At 45.9% G+C, this 18,520-nt stretch overlaps 1 protein-coding gene across 1 annotated transcript in view; it reads left to right on the top strand.

Moving 5' to 3' along the window:
• The window catches only part of PRKCH (protein kinase C, eta), a gene marked incomplete at its 5' end in the record, with an annotated part of 119,233 nt that overhangs the window by 74,509 nt on the left and 26,204 nt on the right, over positions 1–18,520 (top strand). The gene's annotated exons all lie outside the window — the stretch shown is intronic.

Genomic DNA, 18,520 nt, shown 5'->3' with positions numbered 1-18,520 from the left:
TTCCTGTCCATGTCTGGCATCTTTTTGTTTGCAGCAGGATCAGAGCATCATTGACTCTCGGCATCAGCCTTGGCTCCCAGGTCTCATGGCTGTTCTCAGGAAGCCGTTTCCCATATGCAGTGCATTTTTTTGGTTTTTCAGGATTTTTTGGTCATTTCTCTGTACTCAGGGGGGCAGTTTAGTGATATTTTGCTCCCTTCTGTACTGCTAAAGTGCTCCACTAGCAACTCAAGCATCAAGGCATGGACCAGCCAGCATGGATTTGCAGAGGCCTCCCTAATCAAGACGACAATTTGACCAGCATCGTCCCATGTAAACCAGGGGCAGAGCAAGACCTGTTCTGGGGTGGAACAGGACATGTAGAGCAGGGACATGTCAGCACTGAGACAGTCTGGTTACACAGAAAGGTTTCTTTCTGGCATGCCTTGCAGGACACCTCTGGCATCCGCCTGCGCAGAGTTGTGGAAAGGAGGAACAGTCAGTTGTTTTCTTTGGAATACTGTTACCTGGGTTCCAGCAGCAAAGCATGCATTTTTGGGTATGGTCTGATGTAGCCCTGGCTCAGTTCTACTTGTGGCATGCCAGTACTGCAAAGAATAACGTCAACTCTCTCTTTTTGCTGCTTGGTTACAGTTGTACAGCTGGGACCCACAACTGGGTCCAGGATGGGACCAGTTCCAATCCCAGTCAGGCTCTGTTAGTACCATTTCAGACTGTGGGTTGGGCCAAATGCCATTTGGTTTGGGACTTCGCATAGTTTAACCCGGGCGATGCAGTCCTGTCTTTAGTAGTATGTCCTCTCTTATCAGATAAACCCCAGCTTGAACACACTAAACCCAGAATAGCTGAGGGCTAAAGTGGCCAAAGGGCCAGGGGCTGTGCGGGGGACACTTACCTATCTGATGGTGAGATGATAGGATAAGTCAAGTAAAAGCAATTTCTCTTTCTCTTCCTGGCTTGAGCTCCAATAAGAAACAGATGGTCAGGTGAGGACAGATAATATTAAACTATTTTTAAGTATGAAATCATAAGATATATGTGGCACAGTGAAATAGAGGAGTGTCATTTTAGTATTCTCTGGGTCCTGACAGTATGAAAATTACTAATGATATATACCATATGTATTGAGCTTCTAAAGCACTGTGATTGTCTGCATAGAATATCAAATCTACTTACTCTGCAGCTGGATTTCAGTCTAATTCTTCCCTTGTGAATAATGCCAGCTGCTGAAGAGATACCCTGCCAGATAATTACGCAAATGACATTATCCTTAAAATAGTGACATCCAGTAGTTATTGTCAATCATTCAGCAGCAAAACTGCGTCTGTGCATAATGCAGTGCTGCTGTGCTTACAGCTTGTCCTGTCCCCTCCCAGCCTGCTGCCTCTCACAGGGCAGAAGTAATCGATCCCTCTGGGTTTTGGCACTCTTCAAGTGCTGCTGTAATTCATGATAGAAACTGGAGGAGTAAATGCTCCTTGAACAACTGCACGAGCTTTGATCTTGTTGGAAAACTGGTTGAGCCGTGGAGTCAGGTAGCTTCAGCTGCATGGAGCAGATATATGGGGGGATGACTTTTTTTTTTATTTAGTTGGGGTGACTCTGTTCTGGAAGATGTAAGGGGAGTACTGTGCGGCTGTACTGAGCTGAGGTTGCTTCTGTCGGGTCATGAATGCCAAGCTCTAGGAATGAGTCTGCAGGATGGAAGGAGATACTCAGAAGGGAATCACTGCACTTGTGTAAGAGAGTTTGGAGATTTTATGATCAGAACATGAGTTCTTGCTGAGGAAGCTGGGAGCAGGGGGGAGAGACTAGGGAAAGCGTGACCAGAAAGTGTCCACAAGTTGCTCAAGGTGCCTCTTCTTGTTGGATTCCTAGGGTAAACAGAGTAAGAGAGCTGCTGGTCTAGAATACCCTGGATCATTTGTTTTCCTTCTGGGCTAACCTTAAACATAATAATACTGTATTTTTCCTTGCCCCCTTCAAGATTAAGCAGTTCAGCAGAGTCTGCATTTACCAACACAATGATAGTTCTCTTGGTAAGTTAAGTTGCTTTTGGAACAAGTGCTGCCAAAAGCTGGGTCTTCTCGCCTTTGAAATGCTAGAGGCTTGAGAGCCAACACTGGAAGTTCATTGAGAAGTAGCTTAAATGTGTCACTATGGCATGGGGTGACAGTGCTGGTAACAGCTAAAATCAGGTGATTATTGATTCCTTTTCCAGCCACACATACACAATTTGAAGTAGCTGTACCACAGTATTTCTGCAATTTGCTGCTGTGAGCCTCTGAGAAAGAGGTTCCTGAGGCAGATGGTGTATTTTGGTTATATGTGACTTTTTAACATTCAAACCAGGCTTAGTGCTGGACTGGGGTTCTCACAGGATGGTTTTCATGATGCAACTGAAACATTCAGTGAGTTTGCTCCTCACTTTGAGGAAACTCTGCTTTTTGTTACTAAGCCCTATCCAGAATAGAAGTCCTGTAAACGTATGTGTGGATTGGGGTTTTTTGTAAGAGAGCTTTCAGTTTCACAGTGTTTTGTTGGGGTTTTGTTTTGGGTTTTTTGTCTTTTGTGTTTGGTTTTTTTTTCTTTTCATTTGTAACACTGCAAAGGGGTAAAGATGTAAGGCTTTTTGGCCTTACGAAGGAAACATCTCTGGCTTGCCCTAAGCTGAGGTTTAGCTGTTAACTCAGCAGTGCCTATTTATAGTTGATTCCTGAAAAAAATGTCAAAAGTACAGTGTGGTTCCTTATCCCAGCATACAGGGGGTAGGACTAGAATGCATCCAGCCATAAAAGCAAGCTTTTCGGCATGTCAAATCATATATTGTGCACTCCTAACCACAGAGGAGTAGGTCAGGGACATATTTGGGATCAGCTCATGCTGGATGTTGCCAGGAAAAGGTTAGACGATAATCAAGGCTATTGTAGATAAAATCTTTCCTCACAGGGCAGTATTCTTGCACTGCTGCTTTCTTTAAGCTTACTTCTAAAGGAAAATAGTATGCTGGGTCCTGTTGCAGGTAGGTAGGTTGGTTTGTGATTTTTATCTGAAGACTGTATGTGCTATTTTTCTTGAGGCAGTTCTTCCCGACCTTCAGTTTCCAGTTCAGCAGTTCTCAGGGCAGGGGAAGCATATTTTGGCTTCTGTGCATGCCGGCAACAAAACAAAACAGCATGCATATCTGAGCAGTGTTAGATTGCATGGTGGTTTTCTCAATGCAAGTAAGCTAGTCTACTTATAATCTTCTAACAAGCAAAGAGATAGTAAATGATTATAAAGGTTTTAAAATATTTAAAAGCAGGACTTTTCCTTCCATGTAGCATTACTGTAAGAGTGGTTTGTCTGCTCTTCTGCCCTCAAATTCAAATCTTTGCATAGGTTGATGTACAGCTTTGCTAATGGATAGGTCTGCTTGCCGAGGTCACCTACGTGGTATCCCTCAATAGAGGTGGCATACCTGTGTACTGAGAGCAAAGCAAAAGGTTGGTTGTTTTTTTGGAGTAAGGGGTTTAGGGGCTTGCCCTGCAGACTTTTGATTTTGGAAAGATAATGGGCTTTTTACAGGCAACGTAAAGCAATCAGCCCAACCTAGTGGCATGGTCTTGATTTTTATGATAAACGTCCTTTCTCTCCCTCTGCAAATGTGTCTCACTGGTAGGATGCATGGGCTGAGATGGTCACTTTTCAGAACATGTCTCCGCTACCTGCAGAGGTGATACATCATACATGGTGACATACCTGAATGATATCTGGAAGCAGAGGCAGTGTCACCTTTGCACCCTGCACTTCAAGGCTGGTTTTGCCAGCCCTAGGTACAGAGTTGGATAGTAGGGACACCTATGTGCCCCAGCTTACCGCTTGGCATTGCACAGTGGCAGATACATCATTAAGGATTTAGGTAGTATAGCACGTAGGTAATGTAGGTGACCAAGAGCCAGAGGAGCTAAAAGGCTGGGCTAGAGAGTTTGGGAGAGGACTCGTTGCTGGCTCGCTGAAGAACCTTGTTTTTATCCTGAGGACTCATGCTAGTTAGCTTATTCTACTGCCTTTGTGTCTGTATTGGTATTTCTAGTGCAACTGGCCATTCTAGAGATGCTCAGGTCTGCTTGTGCTCCATCATGCCTCTGAATGTGGGATGGTGTGCACAGAGTCCCCATGCTCTGATGTGGCACCAGCAACCATTAAGTAGGTTCCGTGACTTGATTGCGTTTAATGGGATGTGTGGTCCCTTTGCAAGGCAAAAGGTAATTATACCATTATCCAGATGAGAACATGGTCTTGCCTTGGGGCTGAACACTAGCTCTTGGGGAAAATAAGATAGGGTTGTTAACAGGAAGTGTTTACTTTTCTGTGTGTTACCTGAAAGCATCACCTTCATGTGTGTGGTACTCCTTATGAAAAGGAAAAGCTCTATCTCCTTTGGGATCTGGAAAGATTGCTGGATACTGGCCAGGTCTCGGAAATCATCGCCATTCCTTAGTGTAGGAGACCAGTCAGGTCTGCAGCTGTCTCATGACTGTTGGCTTTTATAGGGAATGAGTTTTTTGCAACAGGTTAATTCCCTGCCAATTCAAACAATAAGCCTGTGACACTTGAAGGAAGGTTTACATAAGCCTTTTATGGAGACCAGTTTTGCTGGAAAGACTCTTATTAACTGAAACAACATGAAAGTTTCTTTCAGCAAAATCAATTAAAAATTACATGCTGAAAACAGAAGCTGAATGCCTTTGCTAATTATATACAGCCACTGTTAACAGAGCAACTCTTATTAGTGTGCTGTTTGCTTTTTCCATGGGTCAAGACATTGTAGACATGGGATCCCTCCTGTTCTCTCTCTCTCTGTTTTTTTCTGTGATTTTTTTTGGCAACTGGTGATTTTGTTTATTCTCATCTCATGCCCTTTTTCACATCTGGAGCCAGATCTTGTTTCCCCTGAACTCCAGGAGCTTTCCCCAAGGAGGTAAATTAGCAGTTGAACTGGATCTGTGACTGATACCAGCAGTGCCCTGCAAGGCAAACTGGCTGGCTGGGGGGCTATCCAGGGATTACCACTGGTTTGCTTAGGTGCTATGCATAGCTTTGTTTTCTTAGCAAATAAAGATAAATCTTTTGTTTAATGAGGTGTTTTTAAGCTTTTCTGAAAGTTTTTACTTGAATGTGCTACAGTAGATGCATCTGTAGGTAGTCTTTGCTATACTTGATGCCTCCCTCTTCCCCACCCTAGTTTGGCTGCACGCAGGTAGAGGCATACTGTTTGCATCTGAGAGGAAAGGGTGGGAAACAGTTCAGCCGGCATCAAAATGGGTGTGAGTCTCCACTCTGTGGAGCACCATAACCTCAGCTGTGGGATCTGGTCCCTGGCTCTTTGAGACCTCGATTCACGAGAGCTCCTAGACTCAGCGCTTTCCCGGATTGGGGCCCTGAAGACGAGGGTATATGTAAGCAGGACAAAATGAAGGATGCACTATATTATGAGAACAGCGGAAAGAAAGAAATATAAGCTGATTTTTACGGTGAACAGGTGAAGCAAATCTGCTAAAAGCTGCAAATTGGCACAGAATAACGTACCAACAGCCCCTTCCCTACAACTGCTAAGTGCAGAAGAAAAATTTTAATGCTGGAGTCTCTGGAAGCGCTTCATTCAGCTTTAGAAAATATAAAAGAATGTCTCTGAGGGTCAGGAGTGTAGTAATGTCTGTGGCTATCTTATCTGACAGTCAGCAGCTCGTGTAGACTGATTTGTGCTTCTAGACAGTGCATCTTCCACATTGTTTTCCACTCAAACGGGGTTGTTGCATGCTTGCAAGCTGGGCTCTTTTACAGCCTCTGGCATGCAGTGTTTAAAGTGTTGTTTCTCTGCACTTGATCAAATGGAAAATGCAGAGAAAAAACCACCAGCCTCTCACGTTTCCACGTCATGTTTAATCAGTCACTGTGCAGGACAGTTTAGTCCTGATTTACAGTTATGCTTACGAAGAGCAGTCCTGTTTTGAGATCCACATATCAGATCTCTGTGCCCCATTGACTCCACTGTATATAGTCTGTGAACTTTAATGCAACTTTCCACATGACTAAGGACTACTGAATAGCCTACAGAAGTTACTGGCTCTGCTAGTGTCTACTTTTCCTTTATGGTTCTTTAAAGGGATTGATTTGAAACCTGCAAACCCTGCACATAATGAGTCTGTATAAATCATTAAAAACCATAGTTCGAAGAGGCCTCAAGAGTTTGTCTAGGTCATCCACCTGCCCTAAGGCTGCATAACCTTTACCTAAATGCAAGTCCCTCATACTTTCACTCTTCTCCTTCGGTGTAGTTGTTACATTTGCATGTAATAACTTGTGTGCTACACTCTTACAGGCACAGACTCTCATCTATGAAATGTTTGAAATGAGAGCTCGGTGTTAGTTGGGAATTCTGGTACTGGTGCAATAAAAATAAGTAATGCTGCTCATCTGCGGAGGGCATAAGTGATTAGACATGACTTGTGTTCTGTCGTTCTTTTTGTGAGTAATACAACCTTATGAAGGTATTTCACAATTAAGAAGCATGCAGATGCAATTTAAGAAATAGCTACATATAATGATTGCAGCCAAGTTCTTAAACAAAGGAGCCTGGAATTACACTAAATCTTTAAGTCCCAGAACACCTGGGAATATTGAGGTTAGAACTTCTGAAACTAAGGAACGGTCTTTTCTGCAAAAATGATGTTTTTCTGCCTTTTCTGGCCTCTTTATTCTTTTTTAAAAGTACAAAGGTTATGAGAAGGGGAAAAAATACAAATTGAAGTAAATTTTAAGATGTTATGTAAAATTTATTTTTAAAAACTGTCCCTAAGTATTACTGCTACCTTTTTAGCCAGAACTGCTCATCTGACTTTTAACATGTTCCCTGATATCAAGGGCACTCAGGCCTATGATTTTTAGGACCCAATGTTGAAAACTTTTGCTCTGAGAGCTCCAGAATTGCCCAGCATTAATCCAGTCATTTTGTTGATCTTTGTATCCACCTCAAATTGAGGAAGCTTTCAATTTTAATGTCAGAGAATATGACTCCTGAGTTAGCATTAGGGAGGCTGATATATATATAGCTGAGGAAAAGGTCTCTGTCAACCTTAATAAATGCTTTGTACAATTTTTTAAAAACAAAGATTATGCGAACAAAATGCTATTGTATTGGCTCCCTCTGCCTTGCTGAAATGGAAGATTTCTTGCAACATGATGTGTTGCAGTGAATGATGCTACTATATATGTAAGGGAGACAATGAGAAAATCAGTACTGTTGACATACCCTGCCTGCAGCAACTGCTGTAGCTATCCAGGGAGAATTTGACAGATTTTTTTTTTTTTAGCTATAGCAAGATCAGCGCCTGATGTTTCCTTGGTCAATAATCGCAATGTTTAGATTTTGTTCTTTATGCTGGTGAGCAGGCAGATACTCTGGTTTTATCCAAACAGAGGCATTTTGTAAAGTCACCCAGCAACTTTTAATGCCAGTGGTGCAATTGAAACACCTTGTCTTCAGATTCTAGTTCAAAGCCGTCAGCTGCCTGTAACGATTGCAGAAAGAAGCTAAAGATACACACAGTAGAAAATTTCAGCTATTACATAGTAACACTGCAGTAATTGTTTTCTGGTTGCCAAGCCACTATCCATCATATTTGAGAAGTCGTGGCAGTCTGGTGAAGTTCCCACTGACTGGAAAAGGGGAAACATAACCCCCATTTTTTAAAAGCGTAAAAAAGAAGACCCAGGGAACTACGGGCCTGTCAGTCTCACCTCTGGGCCCGGCAAGATCATGGAGCAGATTCTCCTGGGAACTCTGCTAAGGCACGTGGAAAATAAGGAGGGGATTGATGACAGCCAACATGGATTCACTGACGGCAAATCGTGCCTGACAGATTTGGTGGCCTTCTACGACAGGGTTCCAGCGTTGGTGGATAAGGGAAGAGCAACAGACATCATCTGCCTGGACTTGTGCAAAGCATGTGACACTGTTCTGCACGACATCCTTGTCTCTAAATTGGAGAGACATGGATTTGACCGCTGGACCACTCGGTGGATAAGGAACTAGCTGGACGGTTGCACTCAAAGAGTTGTGGTCAACGACTCCATGTCCAAGTGGTGAGCCGTGACAAGTGGTGTTCCTCCGGGGTTGGTACTGGGACCAGGGCTGTTTCACATCTTTGTTGGCGACATGGATGATTAGATGGAGTGCACCCTCAGCAAGTTTGCCAACACCACCAAGCTGTGTGGAGCAGTCGACACGCTGGAGGGAAGGGATGCCATCCAGAGGGACATGGACAGGCTTGAGAGGTGGGCCCATGCAAACCTCATGAAATCCAACAAGGCCAAGTGCAAGGTCTGGCACATGGGCTGGGGCAATCCCATGCACAAATACAGTCTGGGCAGAGAATGGAAAAGCCCTGAGGAGAAGGGCTTGGGGGTGCTGGTGGATGAGAAGCTCAACGTGACCTGGCAATGTGCATTCACAGCCCAGAAAGCCAACCATATCCTGGGCTGCATCGAAAGAAGCGTGGCCAGGAGGTTGAAGGAGGTGATTCTGTCCTCCTGCTCTGCTCTTGTGAGACCCCACCTGGAGTACTGCGTCCAGCTCTGGGGACCTCAACATAAGAAGGACATGGACCTGTTGGAGCGGGTCCGGAGGAGGGCTATGAAGATGATCAGAGTGCTGGAGCACCTCTCCTGAAGAAAGGCTGAGAGAGTTGGGGTTGTTCAGCCTGGAGAACAGAAAGCTCCAGGGAGACCTTATAGCAGCTTTCCAGTATCTGAAGGGGGCCTACAAGAAAGCTGGAGAGGGACTTTTTACAAGGGCATGTAGTGAAAGGATGAGGGGTGATGGCTTTGAACTGGAAGAGGGTATATTTAGAATGGATATTAGGAAGAAATTTTTCACTATGAGGGTGATGAGGCCCTGGAACAGGTTGCCCAGGGAAGTTGTGGATGCCCCATCCCTGGAGGTGTTCAAGGCTGGGTTGGATGGGACTTTGATCAACCTGTCTAGTGGGAGGTATCCCTGCCCATGGCAGGGGGGTGGAACTCGATGGTCTTTAAGTTCCCTTCCAACCTAAACCATTCTGTTGTGTTCTGTTCAGTAGTTTACACTTCAAAATTTCTGTGGAAGAAAATTCCATCTCCCACCGGTGGTACTCTAGGCAGGACGGCAGGCACAGCTTTGCTTCTGCCCTCTATGTGCCAACCAAGCTGGTGCTGGGGCTTGTAGTTAGTTGCTGGTGTGGGCCAGGATGCAGATTGCAAAGCTTATTCCCATGGAGCAAGGGGAAAGCATTACTCATCATTTGGCCTCTGAGTCATAACACCTTTGCTGTTAATAAGATCGAGAACCTCCCCTTTCATGAGGCTGTGCCTAAAGGCACAATTTAGTCTCCGAATTGTATTACCCGATTATTATTCCACTGAAGCAGGTGGCGGCATTCCAGCTGACAACAATGGAAACGGGAGCAAGCCTTCAAGTCTCAACTGTGTACAAGGTGTCATATATTGAAAACCACAGAGATCCTCCATGCTCTGAGCTGATTTCGTCTGAACCAATTAAAGTTGCACAAGCACGATTTATTATTAACAGCTAGAGCTGCTTTCATAAATCTCTTGGCAGCATAGCAGAGAAGTGCTCCTGAATCAGGAAAGTTACTTCCAGCTAGGAGAGGTTATTTACTAGCTAAATCTCTGATCCAGGCATACTGCTGTGGCAAAGTTCATCCAATACGGATGTGAATGTTTGCATCTGAACCATTTCTGATCTACACCATTTCAGGGAAGGCAGCAGTGTCGTGGTGCCTTGCCAAAGTGGGTCACGGCTGCTTTGTTTACTGTGTTGGAAAAGGAAGGGGGCTGGAGAAAGGGGTGGGAAGGAAATTGGGAAAAGCAGGGTTAGCTATGCAAGGTAGCAGGGGGAAATAGCACACAAGTTTGCACACGGAGTAAAAAGGGACGGTAGGAAGTGACCCCTTCAAACTCTTCATGGGCTTTTAAAATAAGTCTGTGTGTGCTGTCATAGCAAGGCTGCAGTACATTTCAGTGTGCAGGCTCTGTGGCACCCGCGTTAGAGTCCGAGCTGGTGTGTGACATTTAACGTGCGGGCTTCAGGTTTTCTCCTCCCTTCTCTGGATCTGATTACGTTCCTTTTGACATTTACCTGGGTATGAAAATATAGCAAGGTCCCGTGTCCTTGTTAACTTGTGCCTGAAAGCTAGATTAGTGTGCTTTGTATTTCTGTTTGTTGGTATCTCTTGAGCATAAGTTGAGGAATTGCGTGCTTATCTATGTTTTGGGGATTTTGATACAATCTTATCAACTAAATTTACTCTTTGCCATTGCATGCACCTTCTCTTAAATTTTCCCTCTTCTTTCATAACCATTCTTCCTAGCTGGAGCTTCACATTTCAGTACTTCTTTCATCACTAGTTCGAAACCTGGTGCCCAAACAGCAGCTTTACAGCCGGAGTTTCTACCTTCAGCCACTGTTGAGCACAGAAGGGAGCAAAGATCTTGGCAGCTGGCTCCTGCTTCTTGCTTCTCTGCCCAGCCTTGATAAATGAGAAAGCCAAGGGGCTCATCTGACTCATGCCAGCTGGCCAAGCTCCCAAAGAGAGAGCCCACCCACCGTGAAGGCTAGAGCATGGCACTGCTTGGAGCATGGAGCAAGAGCTGGCCCTGCCAGTCCTGCTGCTGCTGGGGTCTCTTTGGGGCCACGGCCAACCCCCTTGTGAGGGTTACAGCTCTCCATCTCCTTTGTGCTGCTTGAGATGCAGCAAGCCAGCGAAGCCTCAGCTGGACCAACTCAAGCCTTGAATTGCAGAGTTAATTGCAAAGTTGTGATGGCCAGCCAATCTGCTGGTGGTAGGTTTGAGATGGGACTAGTGTAACTCATACCTGAAGTCACAGTTTTTCCTCTGCCCCTACACAAAGAGAAAATGCCCAAGTAAGCCTTTATTGCGCCGGATCTGATAAATAGATAGCTTTCATCTGTGACGGAGCTACTTGAAACATACTTTCCTGTCTACTTTCAGAAAGGCTGAAAGAAAGAGCTTGTGCTTCTTGTTGGAAATTGTGATGTTTTGGAAAGGAGTCAGAGCAAAGTGAGATTGGCTTTCGAACCTCTAAAGCAACAAGATGTCTGCAGCTCGAGTGGGCTGAAGTCTGATTCATGAGTGGAGAGTCTCTGTGTTGCAGGTCCCCCTACACTCTTTTGACCTAGCGGAATTGCCTTGTTCACTGATGCTCAAATTGGTGACTACCCTGACAGGGATCGTGCTAGGAGGAAAGACAGGTATTTTGTGATAAAATTAATCAAAAACTGTCTTGCAGCCTGCCCTACTTACTGCACCTCATCATCTCTAGTCACAGCTGTCTTTGGGGTCCTTCAGGACTGATGGCTTTCCCCAAGCCACAGGGCAGTCAGGAGAAGTTGCTGCCAGAACTGTTGGGTGCTGCTTCCCAGCATTAGCTGGTGGCATCTCTGGATCCCTGCTGGCCAGGAGGCAAGACAGCAAATTCCAACTATTGCCATTAACCAGTAAGCTGACATTGGACTGGGGACATGTGAAAGAGAGGGAATGTCAAATGGTAGTTTCTGGAGGCCTGGCTCTTACCTCTGCATGAGTTAAATGTGGCATGGAGTATCAGGTATCTCCATGTTCTGTGACGTGTAGGACAGGTTGATTGAGGTCATTGTTTGACTGACTGAGAGCCTTCCCTACTTTCTCTTCACTTTCTTACAGCCAGACTTACACTGAAATTCTCCACCTCTTCCCTAGGGAAGCTCCTCGTATTTCAAAGTCTTTGCTCTGCTTGTGTCTTCCTTGAGACCTTGCTGTGGTTTGGGATGGTTCAAGCTGTTCTCCTGTTCCCTGGGGGATGCATCCAGTTACTAGATGCCTGTCCCTCAGTAGAGTTGGTTTATAAGATGTGAGTATGTAAGTCCCATAGGCTTCTGATCCTTAATTCCCTGAAGCCCACACTGAGTGTGTAAGGATGCCTGTAGCCACTGGGTATAACACAGGCATTGCTCGCTCGCAGGCTTTTCCTTGGCTTGTGTTGGCAGGGCCATTCACAGCATTGGCTGCGTCCCAGGCACTGTTATGTAAGGAAGAATTTCAACATTAATTATGTGTCTTGGCTTTAGGTTTAATTCTGTCTCTCCGGACACTAGAAGTCGTCTCAGAAGTTTCAGTGTGGCTTCTACAAACAAAGCAAACAAACTTTATTTTACAGGCTTTGGGCTCTACTGCTTTCTCCTGGAGCATCCGCTCTTTTGGGATATTTTCCCTTTGTTTCCCTGCCACTGAGAAGGGACAGCAGTTTGTCTGGAGATGCTGCTGAGCATAGCTAACATGCTAAAGTATTTGAGCTGCGGGAAGGCTGGCACTTCCAGCCAGCCAGATTAAAAAGGAAAACTTAACGTTTCTTCATTCTGAAGGGCCACAGGAGGGAGGGATGGATGGACGGACACAACGTGCTGTTGCCAGCATGGCTGTAGAGGTTGTCTGGGGCAGAATTGTGTGCTGTGTGAGAGATGTCTGTGTGGATCATGTTCTCGCCCTAATGGCTTTCCTCCCCCTGTCCTCCTGCAACTGAAGTCATTAATGCTTGTTAAGCCAGGATGGAAACAAACCCAAACAACAACAGTCTACAAAATAATTTGGTCACTCCAGACTGTTGTGTTTTGTTTTGTTGTTTTTTTTTTTCTTCCCCTAGTGAAGCAATTAGTCTCCTGTCATCCCGTTTTTAGCCAGACTGGAAACAATCTGCTGGACAATAGTGATTTCCCTCCTGGCAGGGCAATTGCCATGTCCGCTCTGTGATGGGAAAGGTGAGGCACCATCCCTTGCCTGTCTCTGGGAGAAGCATCTCCCTAAAGAAATTCCTGTGGGCTTCACCGAAAGCCCTGTTTTTTTGCAGCCTCTCCCAGTGAGTCACAGCCTTTGGCTCCTCTGAGAGCCCTCTGTACAGTTGGGTTTTGTCTTGGGTTTTCTCGTAGCCTGCTGCAGGGTTAACCCTTCTGTGGTTTTGCCCAGGCGCTCTCATGCGTATATGACCCATCCCACTCACTGGCTGATGATGTAGGCTGTGGGTGCCAGAAAGTCATGAAGTAATCTGTGGTTTATACCAACAGCAGGCCAATAGAGGACTCGCGGGGGGAGATTTTTCCAGTCTTGCTCGTCTGAGTGGTACTTGATCCAAAGAATGGCTCAGGCTGTGTAAGGGGACAGTGCTGCGGAGCAGGGGACTGTGTGATGCAAGCAAATGCATTGGAGTTTGGCAAAAAGAAGGGTGTGCGATAGTGAGGGCAGGGGCTAGCCGAAATCCTGTGGTAGCACTGCAGACAACCACTATGCAGCTCGGCCAGAGCAACCCAGGAAATGGGTTCCTACAACTGCTTGTGTTATATGAGTAACATCAAGTGCTGTCCTCTGCCGAGGCCGAAGGCTGCAGCTGTGCCATGCACAGGTCTCTCCTCTTGCTGCTGAGTTTAGTTGTAGCATGTGGGGAAGCACTGGATTTACCCCCACCATCACCACACTTCCCTGCAGGGCACCGTGCCTGCCCAGCACGCTGCACCCTCGCTGGAAGGGCAGGTTCAGGTAGGAAAGCGATGTGGCCATGCTGCTGGAGGAGAAGGCTTCAATCACCAGAAAGAGGGGCACTGCTGTCTTTAGCTTATAAAAAAACATCCCTGCTGGCACCTCAGGGGCTGGCCAGGGCTAAACCCAGACATTTTCCTTTAAAGATGCAGGAAGAAGCTAAACCCGAATCTGTGTTCTGTCTCGTTTCTGCGCATGAGGCAAAAGCCACAGGGTTGCTAGTCAGGTGCCAGAAAAAGCTCCAGCTGCCCAGGGCAACTGAGGACAAAGGAGAGCTCTGCTTGCTGGGCTGCTGGATTTAACAGCAAGTCACCGCGTGTTTGAGTAATGCGTCACTACTGCCGGAGCTCTGACATCTGTGGTATGAAGGTGCCATGTGGGCACCAGAGCCATAGGGCTGTGGAGCGCTTTGCCTTGAGGTAGAAAGCTGGGGTGGAGAAGAGAAGCGCGTGGTGAAGAAATGTGCCATACAGGCTCATCTGGGGATGTGGAGTGGAAGGTGTTTCTGGCTGGTCCCTGAAGTTTGGATTAGCTCTGGGACAGAGGCTGCTGCATCCAAACATCATACTGGGTGTCAGCTGCACCCGCTCCATGTCTGGGCAGAGCTGCTCTGGGAGCGTGCTTTGGTTGTTGTGGGGGAATGAAAGGTTGTTGATAAGGGTTGTCTTCTTGTTGGGTGTTTTCAGTTTTGAGTCATTTGAGCCACAGTGAAGGTTGCCGGCAGTGCCAGCAAATGTTTGGTCTGGGGGCAGAGAATCATGCTCAAGGATTGAGTTCCAGGTAGCAAGAGTGGCTGTGGAGACGCAGGCATGCGCGATGGAAATGCAGAGATTCAAAATCAGTAGTACCAAATTAAGGAATTGGCTGGAGAGGGAACAAGCTGGGTCTGTGTTCATATCAATATGGTACTTGCCAGGTCACCACAGGCACACTGTGGGGTGGGAAGTGAAAGTGACCCTGTGTTTAAAAGTTGATTCCCAATGCGCATGGATGTAATCTTGATGTGAAAGTGGCTGCTGTGTCATGGTGTGGTTGCTTTCCTGTTACAGTCTAGCAAAAAGTACACTGCAGCACCCACACCACCATCCCACCCCCAGCATTCTCTGTTCTTACCACCCTACTGTGAAATCATTTCTCATGCAAAATCATGAAGAGGTTTGCAAACCATTTGTAAAGTAAAGCACTGTGAAGTCTGCTTGAGACTGCAAATGGGGGACAGGTAAACCACATGTGTATGGTGTCCCCAAAGTGCAGAGAGGACACAAGTCACCTGGTGTTCCTTGTCTGCATAGCCTATCTAGAACAGTTCCAGGAATTCATTAGCTTTAATGTATCTTTTGTGGGTGACTCATTTCAGCATATTAAAATAATTCCCATTTTGTTCATTTTTCTTAGGCCAGTAAAGAGGCATTCTGCTTTCCCTGAGCCTCTATGGTCTTCCATTAGTCTTCTATCAATTATTTATTCATGGGGAGAGTATCTGAAAACAGCAATCCGGTCTGAGAGTAGCGGCACTTGACTGTGTAGAGGAGTTTGAAGTACTTGACAACTGAACCCACTGGAATTGTCAATAACATTAAGAACTGCTTTCCTGCCGCACAATGAAAATATAGCCTTGTAGGTGGAGCGTGCTAAAGTTTGATGAGGACATGAGCTAAAAACCAATGCACTTTAGATGTCACCTGGGTGTACCTTTAGCAAGCACAGACAAGTAGTTTTTTGAAAAACATCTTGCCTTCAAGTTGACTAACTTTTGTTTTGTGATAGAAAATGTGTATTGCTGTACAACTCAGGCCAGCGTAAACATGGGAGGTTCAGATACAAAATCTTTAATTCTGAGTTTTGATCTGGTGTGGTGCCATCACACCTCTCAGCAAAAATTTCTGTCTGGTTTGCTTGTTGTTTCTTGTTTCCCTAGGTTAGAAATAAGTTTCAGTGAGGATTTGTGGTGTCGTCTTCCTGCAGAATGGGATTTATAATCAAGACACTCAAGCATACAATTAAGGCCTGTGTAAGCATGAGGGACCTGGCAGCTTCAAATCTTCCCCAGTTAAAATAGTAAAATCAGAAAGTCCTGTAGTCTTTGGTGTTGGCCTGAAAAAGACTGAGATAAGAACAACTGTCACAGGTACCTTCCAGTAAGCAAGGCATCCTGGTCTTGGAAAGAAGAGTGAACACACAGAGTCACAACATGAATTGACTCTGAATCAGCCAACTGAAAGACACATACTACTTGTGGGTAACACCCCCAAATTTCTATCTTAGCTGGAGCTTGCTGCACGCTAGTGTTAGTCATTATTCCCATTCCTGTCCTTAAAATGCCCCTCATGCTTTCCTTACACAAACTTCCCAGTTCCCGCCCTGGGGCTGATACTCTGTATTGGGTGATGAAAAGAAAGGGGCGCTGACTCTTCATGTTGTAAGGATGTGGCTGTAGATGCCCATGGAGGGACTGGCTTGTTTATCGGGGAGGGACTGTAAGACGTGGTCTGGAATGCAGTCTTTTAGTGTGGAGCCACAGAAAGCTGAGTCGTGACAGAAGGCATATTCCCAGAGACACAGACACAGTACCACTGGGTATCCTCCTCTGTGGTCACACGTTGTAGAGGCCAAAGTGCCCTACTGCACTGGGGAGATGCCAGTTGGGTTGCAGTAACTCTCATGGAGGGGCGTGACAGGTCTATGCACTAAAAACTCATGTGGTGAGCAGTGTAAAGACACTTTCCTCATTCAGGTCTCATTGCTGTCCTTTTTCTAGATGGGGTCAGTTGGTACAGTGCTTATTTTCATTTTCTGATTCATTTGTGTCATATATTACAGGAACAAGGGAGTTGGCAGCTTTTTGTGCATGGGAGCTGTGTCAGCTGAGCATTGATTGACTCCTGCTCTGGGTTACTTCTGCTTTGCTTGCAATCGGGCAACCAGCTAAGGCACCTAATTTGGGAACTTAGATAGCCTTGTCAGCTGGTGAGTCAAATTTTAGAGGGGCTGAACTGCCTTGGGAAAGCACCTGTCTCCCTGTGCTAGCTGGAGAGGGAGCCCCGACAGATGAGTCTCGTGGGTTTAAGTACCGGTGTGGGGACAATACCAGCCAGTATTGTTCATGGGCACTTTGGGGTCTCTTTGCTCTCTGTATGGCATTTGGGGTGACACGTGGGATCTAGTCTGTCCCTGTTGGCCGGGCACAATGTCGCTGGTTCCTGCACGCAGGCGGCTTGGGAGGAGTCCCCAGAAGTGGGAGCAGGATTGCAGAGAGCTCGGCATGTCCAGCCAGGAATTTCACCTGGCTCTGCCCTGCTTATCCAGGATACTTGGCCTTCAGGAAGCCCTGGGTGAATCACCTATAATGAGTGAATGGCAACAGTAATCCACATGAAACGAGAAACTAAATCTTGGGATAATGACCCATTTGCTAGGCTCCTACAAACACCTCTTCCATCTGATTGCAGTGCTGCTATTGAAGTGATTGTTGTGGCAAACACCACGGAGATCAGAGCGCTCAAGAAAGCACTTTTCCCGCAAGTTCGCTCAAGTCTGAGGAAAAAAAGAGAATCAATGATGTCAGTGATGGTGTCAGTTTTTTTAAGAAACAACTCTCAAGACAGCATCTCCTAGGATGTGTATTTAAATTCTCTTCCAAGGAGAGTTAGGCAGTATTCCCTTCTGCACAGTACTGGGAGGCCTGTGTGCTTTGTGCCCACAATGTGTCACTGGCATGGACACTGCTCTGTCGCCACATGCATAAAAATTCAGTGCAGATGGCGAGATTTTCAAAAGCATCTGTGCTGGCCTGGTATTGCTCCTTCAAAAGTTTATAGTAAATTTGGCAGTGGAAATCCACAAGGCAAAGCAAAGTGCTTTTAAAAATCCCATCTAAAAATACAGTACTTCTTCATTCAGCTTTGTTCATTCCATTATAGAAAGGAGATTAGCACCTGTAGCCTTAGCTTTATAAATCTGGATCTGTAATTCAGAGCCTTAATAAGGTTAAGTAATTTTTTTTTTTTCTAAGGGCCTAATCCAAAATCAACTGAACCTGACAAGACTTTTTTTCCACCGATTTCCCTGGATTCAGGATCAGGCTCAGAGTAAAGTGAATCTTACCCATATCAGATGAATATGGAGAAGTCTGCCTGACTGGACGTACAGGTTCAGTGCAGGAGTGTCCTCCCCACAAAGTCCTGCTGGCATTGCCAATACCAGCACAGGTTTGTTTGCTGCCCAAGCCATTGCCAGAGGCAGTCTGTACACATGATCGTCATGGATAGGGCCACCTTTTCTTTTTTTCCTTTTTTCTTTTCTTTGATATTTCCCGGAGCGAAACATTCTTCCTAAGACTCCAAGTGTGGGGAGGGTGGATTTCACGGCAGCTGTGGGGTTAGCAGTGAGAGCGCAGGAGAGTCGCTTTGGTGCGAGCTACTGTCTAATTCCCCCAGGGCAGGCTTAGTGGCACACAGCGGTGAAATGGGGACATGTCACTCTGTCTGGGTGGAAAGAGGAGCCCTTTCAGCAGCACAGTCTAACCCTGATCTTACCAGGACAGCTTGGAGCTGGGACAGGGCCTTCTAGCAGCTCTATGGTGTGCCGTGGGCAGTTGGTCACGGTTAATCTTGGGTGGTTCTTTCACTCCATCTTGAAGCTTTGAGACCTTGTTGTACTGCGGGCACAAGCCTGATTTCATTTTAATTTCTGTATCAGGCTTTGAATCAACGGTCTATTTTTGTCACGGTGACATAACAGGCTTATGGTTTTTAACCTCTCTTGGCACCATCAGTCATAAGTCCACACCTGATTCTTGTTCGTGCATTTGGGTCTCGAGTCTGTTGTACACCTCCTCTGAAGATTTCAGGCAAGGGGACTCACAGAAAGAAGCGTTGTGGTTTGTTTTTTTT

This window comes from Charadrius vociferus, unplaced genomic scaffold, assembly GCF_000708025.1.
Source record: "Charadrius vociferus isolate BGI_N301 unplaced genomic scaffold, ASM70802v2 scaffold308, whole genome shotgun sequence".
NCBI classification, from domain to species: Eukaryota; Metazoa; Chordata; class Aves; order Charadriiformes; family Charadriidae; genus Charadrius; species Charadrius vociferus.
The sequence above is the reverse complement of the archived record's forward strand: the minus strand, read 5'-3'. Positions and strand labels throughout refer to the sequence as shown.